Raw genomic sequence first — 18843 nt, 5'->3', positions numbered from 1 at the left:
GCCAATAAAACTCGAACACTTGTAATGCGAACAACTGGTGAAAAAGTCTCTTGATAATCAACACCAGCTACTTGGGAGTAAACTTTTGCAACTAAACGCGCCTTGAACTTGTCAAAAGATCCATCTTCTTTTACTTTTGTTTTATACACCTACTTATATTTAATAGCTGTACGACCAGGAGGTAATTCAGTTGGTATCCAGTTGGTATCCATGTACGACCAGGAGGTAATTCAGTTGGTATCCCTAAACACCATTCTGTTGAGCGGAATATGGAATAGTGTGTTCATGATGAATTCCACTGTCAGCACAGTAACTCACAAACTCTCGAGAAACATATTCGCCTCCATTGTCACTACGAAGCTTCTTAAGGCGACGACCAGTTTGAAGTTCCGCAGCCTTGTGGAATTGTTTGAAAATAGATAAGGCTTCAGATTTTTGTCTAAGTAGAAATACAGTCGTATACCTTGAGAAATCATCAATGAAAATAATGAAGTAGCGATATTGTGATCTCGAAGAAGGTAGAGGTCCACATTTATCAGTATGAACAAGATCCAAGATGTCATGAGAATGAGTTGTATTTGAAAGAGGAAAGGGTTTACGATTGTGTTTCCCAAGAGCACAAAATTCACAAATTCCCATATGGGGATGGGCTTTAAGATCCATGCCATGAACAAGATCACGATGTTGAAGATCAAGGAGTTTTGAGAAATCAGCATGAACAAAACGGTGATGCCATACTTTGCAATCATGATCACCTGGAGCAGTGACAATATTTGCTACAGCATCGTTGAGAGAGAGTTCAAACAAATTACCGTTTCGAGGAGCAGTGGCTATAGTCTGTCCATCTTTCTCAATTCGGCATTTGGTATAATCAAATCCAACAAACATACCAAGATCAACAAGTCTAGCAACTGAAAGAAGATTACGTTGAAGATCTGGTACATGTAATACTCCTCGCAAAATTCGAGTGGAAGAAGATAAGGTACCAAGATATAAGTCTCCAATACCCTTTACTTGACAAGTAGTATCATCAGCAAGATAAACAACACGTTGAACTGGCAGTGGATGATAGTTATGGAGCCACTTAGTCTGATATGTCATATTTCCTGTAGCACCAGAATCGACAATAAAAAGTGATCCATCACGTACATGAAGTATTCTGTCTGGAGCAACTGAACATAGGACGCAGCTTGTTTCTGGTACAATGTTGTTTCGATGTTCAGTAGCATATGCTCTATTCCGATCTGTGTCCAATCGACGCTTAGAGCACATATGAGTGGGATGATCAGATCGTCCACAATATTCACAAGAAGAAGAAGAAGAGTCTCTAGATAAACGTGGTTGTTTTGTGGTAATATTGTGTTCTTCATCATATTGACGTGCCCAACAATCATCTTCAGTATGGCCATTTCTATTGCAGTAAGAACATTGCTTATTAGGAAATTTGAGACGAGAGAAAATATTACCGCGACGGCCACCTCTGCGGTTTCCTTGTTGAAATGGATGCCTTCGAGCATAAAAAGCATGTTCCATCTGTTGTGACTCAGTCTCCTCTTGTGAAATCATAGCTGTATCGTGACCAGCATTCCGACGTTCTTGACGTTGAGAGTATTCAATTAAAGACATGCAAGCTTGGTCGAAATCAATACCATCTTTATTAGAGGGAATAGTAACAATGTTATCATAAGAAGAGTCCTTCACCGTATCAAGGAGAAGTGTAATCAGTTGCTTTTGTGGAACAGGATGACCAGCAGCAGCAAGTTGATTAATAATAGATTTGGAAGACTCAATATGTCCCGTCATGGCTGTACCAACTTCATATTGTAACTTGTTAAGCAACCCTCTCAAATAAAGTATTTCTGTAACAGATTTCTTCTGAAAGTTTGCAATAAGGTACTTCCATACGTCATGGGAAGTAGACAATTCATACATATCAAGCAAAAGGGAATCAGTAAGAGCAGAAAGAATATATCGACGAGCTGCTTTATCACGTCGTTGCCAATCCGTATAGGCAACATTCCAATCTTCAAATATAGGTCCTTCAGTGATAAGCACATTATCATTATCCGTATCAATAGGCTGAGGCGGACAAACACGATTTCCAAGAACAACATCGGAGAGTTCATCGCCTTCAAGAATTAACAACATCTTTGCTTTCCAGCCTGGAAATCCTTGACCTTGGAAAGGAGGAACAGAACGTTGGCCAGAAGGAAAGCCGTTGACGAGAATATTCATAGCCATATCTTGTTGCGAGAAGACGTATAAGATAAGATCGCAGAATCTGCACACCATATATGGTGAAGGCCGCAATTGAGAATGAGAGAGATATGAGTACTGCGTTCTGTCAACGATAAACGTAAGAAGGATGCTCAAGGAACGTCCAAAGATGTGAGAGACGTCACCCAAAAAAGACAGGGTAAAGGAGACGTTAATAATAAACGAGTCCTCAAAATAGAGTGGCGTGAGACGCAAGATTGACGGCCACAATACGAATAGCAAAAAGCTAAATCTTCTCAAAAAAGTTAACGCCAAAATAAGAAAAACGATCACGGACGCTTCATGAAGAAGTATGACGAAGAAAGCTGCGTCAAGCTCTATTGCAGTAAAAACAGCATAACTTTCTGCTGCGAACTCCGATTGACGCGAACCTAGAACTCAAATCGAAGAGCTCGAGGAGACGAACAAGTTTTGAATGAAAAGTGCCATTGCGCTATGCTCCATTGCGCTTTTCCCGTTTCTCCAAATTTTGAGCAGAACACACTACAAGAGGCTATTCATATTAGCGATGCTCACACAGCGACGCTCAAAAAAAAAATTCCCGGCGTCGCTATGAGCGTCGCAAATTTCTTTGTAAATTTGCGACGCTCATAGCGACGCCGGATGGGCTAAAAAAATAACCGAGCGCGCCCAAAAACTCAGATCTCAGATCTGAGTTTTTCGGCGCCCTCAAGCAAGGAGCAGGTAACGCTCTCCCTCACTCTCTCTCTCTCTCTCCCTCTCTCTTTTTCTTCTCCACACACACACACACACACACACACACACACGAGGAGAGGAAGGAGAGCCAGGTATGCTCCTTCCCTCTCCTCATTCTCATGTTCCCTTCCCCTCTTTCTCTCTCCCTCTCTCTCTCTCACACACACACACATACACACACACACACATAGTGTTTTAGAGAGAGAGAGAGAGAGAGAGAAAGAGAGAGAGAGAGAGAGTACAAACAAAAACAAAAACGCACACACACATACATAAACAAAGAATGCACACACACATTGAGAGAGAAAAAGAGAGAGAGAGCATACATAAACAAAAAACGCACGCATTGAGAGAGGAAAAGAGAGAGAGAACATGCATAAACAGAAAACGCACACATTGAGAGAGGAAAAGAGAGAGAAAACATGCATACGATCCAAAAAAAACGCACACACATTGAGAGAGAAAGAGAGAGAAAATAATTTAACGTCGTAGGAAACTAATTAAAATTAAAAGACCTAAAGATCTAGCCGACGAGGAGTTGAACTCAAGACCTATTATTAAAGAGGGAAATGGCATAATCAATCTATCATACTTGGCATGGGTGATAGAAAGGTTATACCATTTATCTCTTTTTATTGGCACACACATCCACACACGCGCACACACACAAGAAGAAGAGAGTTATAACGTCGTAGGAAACTATCTTAAAAGACGTTAAAGATTAGGTTATATGTAGACTTACATTAAATTAGATTTAGGTTTATTTTTAACTAGATTTACGTTTATTTACGCTAGATTTAGATTTACGTTATATTAGATTAGATTTAGGTCTCCATAGACTGCGATGCCTGCATGAAGCGGGTGAAGAAAGCCCTCAATGGAATATAGGGTATTGCTGCCTTCACTCATGGTGGGCTCTGTCGATCCAAAAGTACTGGTGAAATGTCTTCAGAAGATAGGGAAGAAGGTGGATCTTCAGGGCGGCAAGAGTCACTACATCCCTGACACAATGACCATCTAGACAACCTCTAGTCATTCAACAGCAACTTCAAAGTTAGTAACAAGAGCAAGAACGGTCTAAAGGGCCAATTGTTGTCGTCAAATGTGGATGGAGATGAGGCAGCGTCACCGCCGGAAGTTAACTCTCACATCTTTAGTGATGAGAATGCCAACTCTTGCCGAGTTATGTGAAAAATTATGTGTTAAATCAGTTTTAAGGTTCTTATAATCCCTGTTAGTTTAGTTCTTTGTTTTTAATATAACATAATTTACGTGAGATTTAGATTTATGTTATATTAGATTAGACTTAGGTTTATTTAGGTTTACCCACACACACACACACACACACACACAAGAAGAAGAGAGTTTTAACGTCGTAGGAAACTATCCCAAAAGACGTTAAAGATTAGGTTAGATGTAGACTTACGTTAAATTAGATTTAGGTTTATTTTTAGTTAGATTTACGTTTATTTAGATTTACGCTTATTTACGTTAGATCGAGTCCACGCAAGAATTACTTACGGTTTAGGGTTTAGAGTTAGACGAACAGTGAAAAGATCTACTGTGAAAAGATGTTAAGATGCTGTGAAGTGCTACAGCTAGAGAAGAGGCAAAGGGGTTTTGTCCACTACATGCAGTATCATGTAGACGTGAGTGTGTAGATTTCTTGTACCCACAAATATAGTTATTGACCAATAAAGACGAGATTATAACCCGGTGGTTCTGATCTCCGTGCACCTCTAGACCGAGGTGTGTGGGGATTGGACATGACTAGAGAATGTGAGGTAAAGAGAGAGAGAGAGAGAGAGAGAGAGAGAGAGAGAGAGAGAGAGAGAGAGAGAGACAGAGAGAGAGAGAGAGAGAGAGAGAGATAAGACGAAGAATGCCAATAGAATATTAAATTTGTTGTCCAGGTTATAAGTTTTTTATCCTCATTATGAGTAGCGACGAGGATGTGGGACCGTCCAACCGAAACACCTATCTCTCAACGAGGGTCTTATGTCCTTGTAATCAATGCAACCATGCTGTGCGACGGACAAGACGGGTTTCTTTGCAGTACGTTCGCGAATTTGGCGAGTTCGATCCATCTATTATAGATCGAGTTGTTGCCAATTATAACTCGCCGGACTCTGACACTGGCCAACAAGCAGCAATCTTGCAACCCAATAGACGTGTTCGCAGGCGCTTTGGTCAAGCAGCATATGTGAGGCCACAAGATGTAGCCTCTGACAGCTCGGGGGATGATCATGCATAGCACATTCCCAACGAGGCAATGTTTGAGCCCGAGATTGATGAAATGATCGAGACGATCATGGATTCAGAAAGGCTTATCTATGATGATATGAAAAGTGAAGCCGATACACCATTGTATAATGGAGCACGTATGTCTAGATTGAAAGCGCTCCTGGTTCTTCTCAACATGCAGGCAAAGTTTGGATGGAGTGACACTAGCGTCACAGCGCTTTTCAGGTGATCTATTACAATTAGTTTAATTTAATAAAACTCTAAATGTATAATGATCTAATAGATTTTTACACGACTGTATCATATTTTTATGTTGTGTAGATTGTTGAAAGAGCACATACTACCAGCTGACAATGTGATGCCAGATTCCCGAGATGAAGCAAGAAAGATTTTGTGAAACTTGGGGATGGATTACAATTCTATCCACGCTTGTCCTAATGACTGCATTCTTTTCAGAGGGGAATACATAGACATGGAGAAGTGTCCGAAATGTGATTCCGAAGAAGAGTGGGAGTACTCTCGGGGTTGCGCGACCAAGGTAAGTTTGCAATGTACGACTAGCAAGTGACTTTATTTATAAACGTTTGAACGGCCACTCATAATCTTTGTTCGTTGTAGTATAAGTCATACACAGCAGCATGGTGTAAAGGTCGACATTTTAGGGTGGAACGAATCGACAAAAAGCGGACGTTCCTCTGATGCGGATCCTGTGGTGGTGGAACTCACTTACTTTGGCAGGCTGCAATTGATTTTGAGGATCGATTACAGAGGATTTTTTGTCGACTTGTTCGACGTGCAATGGTTCAAGATAATCATGGAGGGTCGCAACGCTACTGTGCGTAGAGGAGAGTCTGGTTTTCTTGAGGTGGATTCTGCTAAGAAATGGATGGACCTAAGAGACACTTTCGTACTACCTGAGCATTGTGAACAAGTAAGTATGTAAATAGTTAACATCCCCCTTTTACAAGTTATGTGCTTGAAAGCTCTCATGTAAGTTATGTGGCTCTGGCAGGTAATATTTCATCCTACAAAGTCTACATCAACTGGTGGTACGTCATAGAGGTAGCCCCTCGTAGTGCAAGGACGTATGAAGGCTACCATGTGCCAATCACAACAACATCAATGGAGGAGATCAGAGAAGATGCTCAATCAGAAGCCGTTGCGGTGGTGCCAGACGAGCATCAAGATGCTACTACTCTATATGGGGTGCATGCAGAGGAGCTACAAAATGAAACAGAGGATATGTGTTTAAATGGAGAGCTCTATATAGATATAGGAAGTTATGCTGAGTTATGCGAGGATGATAGAGAGATCTCTTAAAGACACAAATATTGTATTTGAACAATTTTGCTCCGTGTTGTAAAATCTCTGGCTCTCTAAGTACCTTCCATGGTGTATAACGCTCTTTTCTACTCGCGCTCACATCTTTTGATTGAAAATTCTGAGTTTTCGACTTGCCTCTTCTATCACTCAATTCATTGCGTCATTGTATTTATATGCGTCATTACGTCATTGTATTTAATGGTCTTTGCATCATTGTCTACTCTATTCATTCACTATTAAGTTTAAATATTCGTGTGTTTAATGCAGGTATGGATGATGAGGAGTTTCTTTCTTCTTTGTCACCGCAGCAGAGACAGTGGTACGTGGAGCGTCATCGCTCTGGCACATCATCGCGCGTTCCTACTCCATCCGCATCTCCCTCTCTTTCGGAGCATTCGGCGCGCTCCGAAGCTTCGGCGTCGACGAGATGAGCTTCACACTCGTCTAGACACCGGCGCTCTAGTGGTGGCGGTGGCGGTTGTTGTGGGGATTCCGCCACCGATGCCTCCACACCGCCTCGTGTTCGACGAGGCTCTTTACCCTCCCCTTCTTTGCCCGCCCCCACACCAGCCACAGCATTGCCATCTACGCCAGGTTTTGCACGGCTGACTGTTCTTAGAAGCTACACACCTCTACCTACTCCGCCAGGAGCCACCCCACTCGATACTCCTCGCTTCGGGGCCCAGACGCCGGTGGAGACACCTGACGTCCGTACCCCCATCGACACGCCGCTAGAGACCCCTGCCAGGACACCCAGGTTCACGCGTCACCGGCCAGAGGGCTTGCCTTACTCCGTCGACATCAGCGGCGGCATCATCATGGATGATGACGGCAAGAAGGTGATCTCGCGCATGCGTGGTCTTTGCTCTCTGTTGTTTAGACACTACATACTAAACAAATGGAGTGAAGTACCAAGTGATTTAAGAAACAGAGTCATCAGCATACTTCATGATGAGTTTCCCGTTCCAACACGGGATCAGCGCTTCAATGAAGACCTGATGAAGATTGGAATGCGCGAATACTGCAAACACAAGCGTTCCGAAGTGCAAAAAGCAATCAAGAATGGGTGGAACAGGCCAGATTTGTTGGCCAAAGAAGATTGGAAGAATGCGAAGAAAGCAGCGCGCGAGAATCCCGACAAGTGGAAGCAACAAAAGGATGCAGCCAGAGCGCGAGTAGAGGCAGGGAGCTCGCACCACTTGGGGAGCGGTGGATGGGCATCATTTGAGGCCGATTTTGTAAGTGTTTTCACATTGCTCTTTATGTTCGATAGTTTAGGGTTTATGAGTTTTTTAATTCTAACATAATGAAATCTTTGTATGTTTTGACAGTGGTCGATGACAGGACGTGATCCCACACCGTACGAGCGCGAGTACGCTGTTTTATAAATGTCGTTATATGTTTATACTTACTGAAAGCTGTCTTATTGTCTTTTTTTGCAGAATCCGACAGATACGCCGCTTGGACGCGATGAGACGTCTGACTAGACGACGTCAGTTTAGCCGTAGTTAGATAGCAATAGTTTAGGGTTTCTCATAGCTTATGTATCATGAGACGGATTTTATACGTCTTTTTGAACCATGTATATTATTATATTTGTCACCGCAGTTCCTTTTGCCAATCAATTCTTTATGCCTATGATGTTGTAAAATTGTCATTATTACATTTGCCTATCAATTCATTTTGCCTATGATGTGTACAATTGTCAATTTTGCAAACAATGCGTCTTGTGGGTGACTATTTTGGGTCTATTATCTACCCTTGCACTTTTTTTAAAAAGTGAATCAAGTACAATATGGTTGATGGGTGGCAGGGCATTCAATGCCCTGCCACCAAAAAAAAATTCTCTCGGGCGTCGCTATAACCGTCGCTATTTATGGCTCTGTAGCGTCGCTATGAGCGTCGCTATAGTCTTCTGTGTAAACGTCGCTATAACCGTCGCTATAAGCGTCGCTATGAGCGTCGCTATATAGCGACGCCTATAGCGACGGTTTTAGCGACGTCGGGGGTTATAAAAACCCTGTGTATTTCCGTCGCTAACAGCGTCACAAGAGCACACAACCTCTTGTAGTGACAACAAGAAAAATTGAGATGAAGTTCAAGGTGTCATTAACAAGAAAACGTAATCAACGATTAGATTGATTATAAATAAACGCCACATAAAACACTAATCATATTCTTCTTAACACAAAACAACCACAGTTAACAAGAATCAACGCTCAAAAATAAAATTTGTAACAATTTTGAATCTTACATGCGAATCGCATACACATACTGTTGTCACCATGAATTGAATCGGCGCGTGATCGTTACCGCTCTGATACCATGTTGAGATGTAGAGAGAAAGAGAGAGAGACGAGACAAGAGACACACCATATACGCTCCTAAAGACTGATTCATATTGAGGACAAGATACAAATATATAGGTGAGACCAAGTTCAGTAGAGTGAGCCATATATAGCTCCAACAAAAATATGCTCACACGGTGAAGGAGGTGCTTCAAAGCTATGGAAATCGGTATAAAATGCAAGCAATAGCGTTGGAGGCTATTCAAGAAGTTGTAGAGGCTCACATCATTTCAGATGACTTTGCAATGACAAAATGATTAAGAGTTGTGTCTACTGTCTCCATAGTGATTTGGCTTTTCTGTTTATCCATGTGTTTTAAGTTCAGTGGTTTTGGCCATGAAGAGTTAAATTTAAATCAAATATTAACATTTTTGCCATCCTAAGGGGCAAACAAAGCTAGAAAATGCAAAAAAAAGGGTGGCCACAAGGGCGCGCAGATGGCCCATCCAGCAGTTTTGGATCGCTCATCTGAGCGCCCTTGTGGCCACCCTTTTTTTTGCATTTTCTAGCTTTGTTTGCCCCTTAGGATAGCAAAAATGTTAATAGCTGATAAAACCAGATGTTTATGTAGCATGAGACTAGATTTTTATATTGTCCAATGTGATTTGGCCTTTTGGTGTATGGAACTAGTAAGTTGAGTTGAAGGAAGGCATAATGTGCTTGAAAAGTTAAATTTTACATTCATCTCACCTTTTTCAAGGTCCTGGAGTGCAACAATAGCTTAATTATGCAAAAAAAACGGTGGCCACAAGGACGCTCAGATGGCCCATCCAACAGTTTTGGATGGCTCACCTGCGTGCCCTTGTGGCCACCCTTTTTTTTGCATTATATGGCCTTGTCTGCCCCTTATAATAGCAAGAATGTTAATATTTGATGAAACTAGATGTTTATGCAGCATGAGACTAGATTTTTATACTGTCCAATGTGATTTGCCCTTTTGGTGCAGGGAACTAGTAAGTTGAGTTGAAGGAAGACATAATGTGCTTGAAAAGTTCAATTTTAGGTTCATCTCATCTTTTCCAGGGTTCTGGAGTGCAGCAATAGCCTAATTATGCAAAAAAAGGGTGGCCACAAGGGCCCACATATGGCCCATTCAACAGTTTTGGATGGCTCACTACGCGCGCTTGTGGCCACCCCTTTTTTTGCATTATATGGCCTTGTCTGCACCCCAAGATACCAATTTTTTTTTACATTAAGTGAAAGCAAATCTTTATGCAACATGACAATACAAATTCCACTTCTTTTCACTCAGATGTAATTAGAGCTCCCCCCCCCCCTCCCCCCCCTTTCTTTGTGTTCAAAGGTCCGGAGCATTCACTATGTAAAATTTTCCTATATCACGTGCGTTCACTAGAATGGATTAAAAGTACCCCTTATAGGCCTTATCTACACATGTTTCTGCAACTTTACAAGAATATAAAATCCCTTCTGTTGAACACATGTGCTATGTTACATATACTTTAGTGAACTCCCCATGTCAACGGCCTCACAAATCCTGTGCACTAAACATTAAACACTAGAAATCGACCAAACAAGGAGCCAATTTTTACTTCCTTGTGTCCACCTAGTGTTCTTGTGAAACATTGCTAATGATATATATTCAACATCCCCAAATGTGGACATCTTGACAAAGTTTATGATCCACTTTAATAAGAATAACCATTAATGATTAAACTGAAATCAAAATATTGCTTGAATTTCTTCAAGGTGGAGTGATTAAGACTTGCGACTTGAATCATCGTACAGGCAAATCAAAATATCCATAAAAGTAAACAATATTTCTCAGATCTGTATGAAACTTCAGTAATCTAAATTAAATACTCTCACTCAATGCGACACCATTTAACAAAAAAACATATTTATATTGCATTTATAGAGGAATCCAGCCTCATGAAAAATAATTACAAATGGAGACAATGTTGTTGCTGTTAGGCTGATCTTACAAGTATTTGTCTTCCTCATCTAGAGATTCATATACACTTGAGTATTTGTGTGTCTATGACACTAGGGAAGATAGTAGTACTATATGGATGGCTTCTATGAGAGCTCCTAGAGAGTCCCTATTGGTTCAAGATTCTAAAAAACACCTACTATTCTTATCAAAATCTTTTAACATGGTAGTGAAAGGTTCCTCAAGGAACAAAAATAGAGTGATTTCCATCTCTGCACATGGTTGCTTGCTCATGTCCTCTTAAAACAAGTTGAATCTGTAAGTAAACAAAAGATTATGTGAGCACAAAGTTATAAAGTACAAAATGATATCATTCCAATTATCTAATGACAATGATACGAAGAATAAATTACAAGAAAAATCTTTGACGACTCTCCATAGATAACACAACTTACTAACATTGTGAGACTCAAATCACATGCTACACAACTATAGATGGCGCACCAAAGTCATCAACAAAATAGCACCACCCAGTGTTATGAGGTGTGAAGCCTAAACACTGAAATCCATAAAGAGGTTAATTCTCTCCAGCATGATAAACTTAAAGATGGAGATGATGTTAATCTCTGAATGTAAGCTACAAGGGTAGTTTTCTTACCATTCTATCTTTATGTTGGAGATGAACCCTTGCAATGCCCACGCGATATTCACACCTCCTATTGTTGTGGTATGCAACTCATGTGAGCTCATACTTTTGCCACCTTCGGGAGTAGAGGTTTCCATGTAGTGTGAGTGAATGAAAGTAGAAGGAGTAGAATCTTGTTTCATGTTGTAATGGAGATGATCGAAGGGAGAGGAGCTAGCTTGGTGTGAAACTATGTGGTGGGTAAGGGGAAGAGATGGAGGAGGAGCTTGCTTGGTGCTACAATGGAGGTGGGAGAAAGCTAGCAGAGAGATAATGATAGACTATAGGGGGTACATGTGGTTGTTGCAGCAATGGAGAGCTTGGAAAAAGGTTTGTAGAGAGAGAAAAACACTTTTTAGCTATAGAATCGGTTTGGAAAGACTTTGGAGGGTGAAAATGATGTTTTGATTTGTTTTTTAAAAAAATCAATTTTTTGGATTTTTTAGTGCACGTTTTTAACTTTTGAAGGTCAAAAATACTTTTTTGACCATGAAATAGGTTTGGGGACCTTTTAAAGAGGGAAAACTTGAAATTTGAAATTTTTAGTGTATTTTTAAATCCGGGCCAAAAAGTGGGGGAAAAGAGGTCAAAGTGGTCCCCCCCCCCCCCCCTCTTTCCCCTAGCCACCTCCCTTACCTTCTCACTAGGTAACAGACAATTAAGAGGTGTAAGGCTACCTTGTCCCCCTACTTTTTTGAGGGTATAGAGTGTGTCCACCACCCTCTTCCTATTGGCTGACCTCTAATTAACCTTAATCCCAAAGGGCCCCTAGAGGGTTCATATTTTTCCTAATGTTTCTGAAGCATTTTATCAGACGAGTTGATCAAGGGCAAGTAAATTAGCAAATGAGGCATGAGAATACTCTGAACGATTTTGAGCCTGACATGTAAAGGCCATTCATCACAGTGCCAAGAAGCAAATTTAGCCAACACTCTCTCCAGAACCCAGTGTTGCAAGTGTTTCTGAGAGACCATGACCCCAATTAGGTAGCCAAGCTGTCTAAAAACATGACCCTTAGGAATTCTTTTCTCATACCAAATTAGAGAGTCAAATTCCCTTGCAGATATGTCAATCAAGAAGACTTACATAGGTTCGGTGTAAGACCAGCTGCAAGAGCATACATATCTAGAGTTTTCATACATCTGTGAATATTGATGTTGTGGGCCTTCAAAAATAGAAAGGTGTCATCTGCAAACCCTTTGCCCGGGATATGCTTACCTCCTAATTGGAGGGTTTGCAAATAGCCCTATTGTACCAATTGATCCATGTATGCATACAGAGAGTGGGAGGCCACGGCAAAGAAAAGGGGGCTAACGGGACATCCTTGTCTTACCGATCTGGAAATGTATATTTTTTCCGAGAGTCTACCATTAATGCTCAATCTGGAGTAAGCATGTTCACCAAGCAGAGAGATACACCTGCTGATCCGAGGGCCAAACCCCATACCTTGCATGGTTGGCTGCACAAAGTCCCACTGCACTGTGTCAAACGCCTGGGCAAAATCTATCCGAAACATTACCATGTCTTGTTGTGAAGATAAGGCATGCTCTATGCCCAGCTGAACCGTCAAAATGTTATTAAATATTGACCTCCCTCCAATGAAACCTGTTTGAGCTGGGTGAATGTGTTTTCTGAGTTCGGAACCAATCCTGAAAGCAATGGCTTTTGCGAGTATTTTATAGAGTATCCCCATCATGGTGATAGGTCGCCAGTCCGCTAGGGTTTCGGCTAGATCTCCAAAAACATGGATCCTGCACTCAAACAGGGCATCATCAAACTCATCCCCAAAACAACCTTCCCTAAAATCTGTCTCTCTCTCTCTCTCTCTCTGTCTCTCTCTCTCTCTAGCACGTGTGCTAAATTTTCTTAACTCTAGACATCATGCATCGACATGTCGGCCCTAGATGCAATATATAGAAGTACATTGATTGTAGTAAATAAGTGCATGATATATATATACTTCAATATTTAATGTGTGTCCAACTCATGTTCTACTGAGCTTTCCTCCATTCTTCAAAATAAATTACAGTAAAGAAGCCCAGAACTTTCATCTACAACACTCTCTCTCTCTCTCTCTCTCTTTTTCTTCTCTTCCATCTGGAAGACGGGTTTATACACAAGTATAGTATAAAACCCGCCACAAGAGCACCATTGATTTTCACTCTCATGCATGGGACGTATATTATAAGTAGGGCTAGACAAGCATCATATTCTTGCGTCTGCATGCGTTATGTTCTTCTGTTACCTCTTCTTCGTCTCTAGCGTACACAAACATACGAAACTCTCTCTGATCTCTCTCTCCCTCTCTCTCGCGCGCGCGCCCTCACTCACCGCCCTGCCACCTCTTGCTCAACCCTGTCTCATAGACATTTGCATTCAGGCACAGAATCGTGAGGCAGCGTTATGGCCATGACTGGTGCAAATTGCACGCGCTGGGGCCGCACTGGTGCAAGCGGCTGCAAAGTCTTCCTGCAAGTGCCAGTAGTGGATGGAAATGACAATAATGTGAAGATGTCAGTGTACTCCTTGCTAGCCCCGCAGCCGCCGCTGCATGCGATAATGCAGGTACGCAGCTTATGACCTATGACCTAAACTCATTAATTGCGTTAATGATATTGCTTGCTAGCGCCTCCAGCACCGGAGCCGCCGCAGTGTGCGTTAACGTAGGTGGGCAGCTTATGACCTGTGACCTTACCTAAGCATGTTTTCCTAACGGTGGTATGCAGATAACTAGAGCTAATCAAATTCTCCATGAGCAGGCCTAGCTAGTTAATTATACTCTATTCTGGTGCGTTTTAAATTAACACATGATCAATAATGCCGTCTAATTAATTGTGCTACATGTGTCAGTCTTTGCCGGCAACATTAAATGACAGCAGTGCCATAAAACCGCTGCCGACGACTGTGGTCATCCGCAAGATTCCAACATCTGTGAGGTGTGCAGTACATTAACCCCTTCACACGCACTCAACAGGCATTTGTTTATGATTGTTTTTCTCAATATATCCCTGTCGAGCTTTTAGAAAGAAATTTTCTACCTCTGATTAATGCAGGCAACAAGACCTGCTTAAGTTCTTAGATTCATTTTGTGCCGAGAACAATTTGATGCAAGAGAGAGGCCAGTGTCTACTTGCTGCGAAATTCCATTCCATGCAGAAACGGCCTATGCGGAGACAGAGCAGCGATGTGGAAATCAATTATGTCCACATACCGTTGAGCAAGTAAGTCGAATGATTTTTTTGCTAAATTCTAAAATGATAAACATTTTCCTTTGACAGAAGTCCTAATTATCAGAAGTACAAAACTGCAGGAAAGGAGCCCATAAAGGGTTTGCTGTCATAAATTTTACTAAATTGAAAGGAGCAATGATCTTCAATGCCCTTCTTCACGAAAGACAGGTGGAAATGGGCCCGCAACGTCGTGCATTTGTTTGCAAAGTCGCATTCGCTGAAAAACAAATAGATGTAAGTACATCTCATGGAGAGAAGTAGGTATCAGATAGCTGGTAGGCTAACTCCCTAATTATCCCGTATATGTGTAGGGTCTGGAGGCAGAATTTGGCTCTACTCTTGCCACTTTGCAAAAGCCCATGCTTTTCAATCCACCATGCAACGGTGCCAAGTACAAGCTTATCGACTTTCTTCAGCGATGCCATCACCAAATCAGCCATGGAGATATTAATGTTGAGCATGCGCAAATTGTAGAGGAGGATGTCGTCCACCTTAATTTGCCTCCATACAGATCAGCTACGGCTCTGCCTGGAGAACTAGAAACCATTGAAGCAGCTCATGCTCATGTGCATAGAAAGTCCACAAAGAGAAAGAAAGCAGAAAATTCGCCAATGGCGAGCTCCGCATAACCGGCTGAGTGGTCTACGACAACGAAGGTTACAATGACACCAATGAATGGTGGCAAAGAAAGAAAGACGGAGAAATTGATGGCAAAGGGACAACAACAGGCGGCAATATATTGGCCACCGAACGTGATGTCAATGGCGATGAGGGGAAAGCTGGCAGCACAACTAACATCGACGACGGGAGTGTCTACTAAGAGAAAGTCTAAGAAGATAAAAGCAAAAATATTGGATGCAGGAGGTGGGATCATAGAGTCCGTGCCGCGACCAGCGTTGTCAAATGTGATGGGGTCCAATTGTCATTTGGATGATGAGGCTGGTGTTGCAATGAGGCAAAAGATAAGAAAGGTATACCATGGTATGCTCAGATTTTTCTTCAGTGGGATGAGCAAGTTATCCGTCTCTGGAATCATTTCATGTACACTATTCCTACTATGTTAATGACATCGTTCCAGCCATATTGTGTAAAGGCCACCTCTCTCTCTCCCACTCTCTCTCTCTCTCTCTCTCTCTCTCTCTCTCTCTCTCTCTCTCTCTCTCTATCTCACACACACACACACACACACACACACACACACAATACCCGTTGTCCCATTGGTTCAGTCTCACCAATGTAAGCAAAGAAGATGTTGCAATGTAGACTCCCCCCCTCCCCCGTGTGTGTGTGTGTGAGAAAGAGAGACCGCATAGGGATGACACCGAAATCAAAACCTCTCTCTCTCTCTCTCTCTCACACACACACACACACACACACACATACCAATATGTGCATGCTAACACATGTGTCCCACGCATGCATCCGAAGGTGTGTGCAAATGACACAGCAATACAGAATTGGCTGGGAGGCCCGTTGTCTATGAGTGGGTGAAGCAGACCGGAGCTACCATGTCGCCCGTCACTAAAAGGCAACATACACACAAAATAGCAGGCATGGGAGATAAGCGCACATGTAATTTGGAATTAATGTCGATTGCGCCAAGAGCGGGATATTCATATACAGTTGGCATGCATTCGCTCATTTCTAAGGTTGGTCACACGAGACACAGTATTCCGTAATAGATAACTGTGCTACCAAGCCTTTTTTTTGAATAAAATGTCGGTTATGGATACATTTTCTAGTCATGCAAAGGTTGTCGTATGCTCCTCAATGCCACGTGGAGGTTTCAAGGCGGCGACCACCGGCTCAATTTCGAATTGTAGGCATGACACCTCTGCATAGTCCATTGCAAGCCTTGTGTGGCGCCATCTACAACACCTACAGTGTGGTCAAAACGGGCTACATCCAAGGCAAATGCGGATTTGCAGCTCTACATTAATAGCTCTCTAGGTAGCCCTTTGCATGATTGTGCCAATTTTGGTATATTTACAAAAGGCTATGCTCAATAGAACTGATCGAGCCGGTTCAGTAAGATACGAGCCGACCACCACCTAAAGTTGACACACACACTCTCCTACACAAGTGTGGTGTATTTCCCTTTAAGGCTGGCTCTCGCCCCCCCTGCATGCATAAGCATTGGCGATAGCCCTCACAAGTGGTATCAAAGCCCTCTTCGACTTCAAGCCTGGATTCCCCTCTCCCACCCCACATGCATATATCCCCTTGGGAGAATCTTCGTGAGATATGGATGTGTAGGAAATCGGCCACTGCAAGAAATCAAGCAGTTGAATTGAGCCTATCTGAGAGTAACAAAGAATTAGGAGAAGCGGGGATAGGATAACGGAGAGTTGCAACAAGAGAATTGAGCTAAAACCATATTAGGTAGTTTGGTAAGAATATCACATTATGGGAATTTCCAAATTAACTACATTCATGTAATTTGAGAATTATCTAGTTTAAAGTGGGAAAATACGAGAAAAAAGTGTTGATTTATGGTTGGTAATTACTCTTCCCTAGCACTGGCTGTCAATGTTTTTTCCACGATGCTTCATGTACCTATATTGCATATTCCCTAGTAGGGTGCAATAGCTTGGAAATGAGTATGCCTCCAATGCATGGAGCCGTGCTCCCAGAAATCATGCTTTACTCCGTCTCGAGATAGCACAGCGAGAAGAGAACAAAAATTAACAACTGAGGTAAGGCACAAATCGGTTTATTGGAGTGTCGAAATTGAATGAGAGAGAAAGAATCCGTGCTTTACAGATAATGGACATGCCATGCATGTCAAAAATTGTGGCAAGAATCGACAAAGAAGCAACCTGTGGTGCATCATCATTCACTGATACCTTGATTGGACAAGAATAATTCTTGAAGCAATAATTATCTTGTGCAAATTGCTAGAATATCTCCTACAATTTTAATCATACATAAAACGAGGAAACCTTAAAAGCATGAAACCTCATACTTGTTGATTAGTCTGAATCCTTGTGCTCTAGTTGAAGTCTAGTCAAACCACAAGCACATCCCTTGGAGCATCTTGAGAACATGCTATTTGTCGAGTTTTTTCTTGAACGTTTTTTACTATGACCACACCTCACCCCCCCTAGCACATAGATCTAGTTTTGACCTAGAAGGGTGGAAAGCAACATATAGATGCACATGAGGCATCCACATTGATCATGAGGTTCTATACATCATATGACATCATTCCATCAACAGTAACACGATGCAAAACACCCGCGCCACTTTGATCGATCATAAACCATAACATCACATATATGCGAAAAAACAACTTTTTACCATTTTTGCGTCCATGCATTATATGCAATTGAAAGTGTTTGACCTCAAGCCAATGCATCGATATCAGCCCATAATATATACTAACACCTTATCAAATCACTTTTCCCCTATGAAACTCATGCAACAAACAATATCACGAAAAGAAAGCAACTTTATTTTAAACTTACATGGGAAAGGAACCTTTGGTAGCAATTCAATAAGCCCAATCTTTTAAAAGTTTGGAAGGGTGCAAGAAGCCACATATGTTGACAAAGGGTTGTAAGTGGTGGCTTCAAAGAGTCTACGTACTTAGAAAATAATTCACTAGCAAGTACATCCCAACTTAGGCTCCTATTATTGGGAAAGTGAAGCAAGGCACCCTCACCCTCATCCTTGGTAATGTTGACCTCAAGAGTAGTAGTAGAGCCACATAACCTTTGAGCATAGAATTCCTTAAAAATGAGCTATTGAACCTCAAAAGGACCTTTGTCAACAGGGTTTTGAATATATCCATAGGCTGATCCAACATTTGAAACACCATGGGAAATGGTTTGAGAGAACATGTTGGCATTCCGTAGTCATATATCCTCAAAGATAAGGTTAAAAACCAATCATCATGCATAAAATACATCCTATCCAATTGACTCAATGTAGTGGAACATTGGGCCGATTGGAATGTGTAACCTATTTGAGTAGGATGTAACCAAGATCATAGCTCTTCCTTAAGCACAGAGCATTGCAACATTGACGATGCCCTATGCTCAATTGTGTCCAACAGATGAGACGAAGAAGCACTACAACACGTCGCACAAAAATCGGTGCAGATATCGATGAGATAAAGTTAGTTTTAAAGATTAAAAAGCTTTGAAA

The 18843-nt window shown here is 41.8% G+C and overlaps 1 pseudogene across 1 annotated transcript; it reads left to right on the top strand.

Moving 5' to 3' along the window:
• Window positions 1-14305: 14305 nt before the first annotated feature.
• On the top strand, window positions 14306-15758 carry LOC147431063 (uncharacterized; annotated as a pseudogene). The gene is made up of 4 exons (XR_015185750.1): window positions 14306-14400; window positions 14518-14685; window positions 14775-14881; window positions 15019-15758. The product of XR_015185750.1 is annotated as an uncharacterized LOC147431063 (transcript).
• Window positions 15759-18843: the final 3085 nt, after the last annotated feature.

Source organism: Adiantum capillus-veneris, chromosome 21 (assembly GCF_014529385.1).
Source record: "Adiantum capillus-veneris isolate H3 chromosome 21, ASM1452938v2, whole genome shotgun sequence".
Taxonomy (NCBI): domain Eukaryota; kingdom Viridiplantae; phylum Streptophyta; class Polypodiopsida; order Polypodiales; family Pteridaceae; genus Adiantum; species Adiantum capillus-veneris.
This window is presented reverse-complemented; position numbering and strand designations above follow the sequence as displayed.